This window comes from Triticum aestivum, chromosome 1B (genome assembly GCF_018294505.1).
Source record: "Triticum aestivum cultivar Chinese Spring chromosome 1B, IWGSC CS RefSeq v2.1, whole genome shotgun sequence".
NCBI classification, from domain to species: domain Eukaryota; kingdom Viridiplantae; phylum Streptophyta; class Magnoliopsida; order Poales; family Poaceae; genus Triticum; species Triticum aestivum.
In genome coordinates, this window is record NC_057795.1 from 282307205 (window position 1) to 282309418 (window position 2214).

Sequence of the window (2214 nt, forward strand, 5' to 3'; positions counted from 1 at the left end):
ATCTGGTGGGTTCGATCCCTCTCAATGGTGGAGACTAACCTATATCTTTCCGTAATAATAAAGCACGGATTGACTCCTTATGTTCACCGTCGCGTCATTTTTACAAAAACCTCCCTGTGATTTTTAATAATTGATCCCGCAGTCCACCCATGCAAAAACGTTTCAGATTTCTGCCCCACACTTGGACACGCTTGCCAAAAAAACCACCCCCGAGTCAAGCAACCGCGCCTCGCACCCCCATCTGTATCGCCGCCTCCCCACTGCCGGCCTGCATCGTCCGCCGCGACCTCCTCCCAGTGTCGTTCGAGTCCTCCATGTGCAGTCCGCCGATGCCGAGGCCTAGGTCGCCGTGCTCCGGGCTCGCGCCGGCCGTCTCGAGCGTGTGCCGCCGACCGCGACGGGCTTCTCGGCACACTCCACGCCACCACGGGCAACGAGTAGTAGGACGAGGAGAGGGAGGTGGAGACAACGAAGGAGCTGGTAGGAGGAGGAGAGGAAGGTCGAGGCAGCAGAGGAGCCAGTAGGGGTAGGAGAGGGAGGTGGAGGAGGCGTAGGAGGGGACGGTGATGACGGGGATAGATCGTACTACACGCCGGAGGACGAGGGCATCACACCGCCTACCGATTCCTTCCTCCTCGCGTCCCGGTTACATGGCCATCGCAATAGTCGCCCAGCACTGACCGCCTTGCCCCGATTAGCTCTTGGATACACGAACGGCCAGATGTGCTCCAGCGCGGCCGCCTACGGGTTGCTCCCATGGTTCGTCCTTTCCTCATGGTCATGGAGCTATCTCTTATTAGATCTGATTGTATCCCTGTTTGTGGTGATTGGGTTGGTGTAGATGAATCGATAACTAAGCTCGGGGACATGATATGGTGCTCGGTGTAGGTGGCCATGGTGGACCTGAAGCTGGCTGGGATAAGCGATGGGTTCAGTGTTGTGCTCCTCTCGTTCTCATTAACCAAATAGTGCAGACTGTGGCTGCATGACTGGTGTATATATCCACTTGGATGACCAAAATCAAACTGATAGCAAGAACTAGATGTAGTGCTCAGTTATAGTTCGTCAACAGATCCATATTAGTTTAGAGATCCTCACAACAAATTTGTACATTCAGAATGCCCACCAAAATCCATCAGTACAATTAACTAGATTGGAAGAATTTATTTGATCAATATGTGCACATGAAACAATAAATTAACCCGTGTGAACTATATTTGAGTTAAGAAAAAACTGCTCGATATTCTTTTTGGGCTGCAGATCGAGCGGCGGCGCTCCCGATCCGATCGGGAGCAGGACGACGGCAGCGAGCACATGGTGGACAAGAGGAGCAGGAGGGGAGGTGCGGAGGCAGGGCCATATGCGTCAGACGCGCGCATTCGCCCACAGTCAACGCGGACGCAGCGGCCGTCCATGGCGGCTAGGGTCGATGTAGGAGGACGAGGGGAGGAGCTCGTGAGGCCTGGCACTGGGAATGGAGCGGAGGCGGCTAGATCTAGCGATTCTGGAGGGGTTGGCGATGAGCGTCTCCATGGGCGGTGACCTGCGGGGTTCAAGCGGCGGCTGCCATGAAGGTTTGTCAGATATACTTCCATTTTATGCATGGGTTGATCCCTCCCCTCGATACTGTCAAGGTTTGCATTTCAAGGATCATTGCATCATTTTGCTTTAATTATTTGAACTGCCTAAATGGTACAAGTTGATTGGAGGTATGAGCGATCTGGTTTCCCCTTTTGTTGTTCTATACGAGGATGATGCAGATGCATTTTGGTGTTTTGAGATGCTACTGAGAAGGATGGTAATTTGTATCTATGTCAAACTATACTGGCATATGTTAGGTTGGTTTTTTTGCATGACTTAATGCATGATTTAAATTATGTTGCATCTCAGCGTGAAAATTTCCACCTCGAGGGACCAACAGGAGTTATGAAGCAGTTGGAAGCATTATGGAAGATCATGGAATTGACAGATACAAAATTAATAAACTGGTAAGGATCAGACAGGCAAATGGAGTCCTAATTTTCTGTTGGAAATTCACATGATATGGTTCTATGTTTGAGGCTTCAACAGACTGCGTATGCCTCAAGATTTGAGGTGTGAGTGTGCAACTTGATTTTCTGTGTTGTTACAGTTAATCGCTAATGGATAAATCAAATTTTGTTATGTAGATTGGTAAAACTAATTAAGTTAAAATTTTCTTATTTATGGGTTATA

General features: G+C 49.6%; 1 pseudogene; it reads left to right on the top strand.

Annotated features, from left to right (window-relative positions):
• Window positions 1-1314: 1314 nt before the first annotated feature.
• Window positions 1315-1992, top strand: LOC123090214 (uncharacterized; annotated as a pseudogene).
• Window positions 1993-2214: the final 222 nt, after the last annotated feature.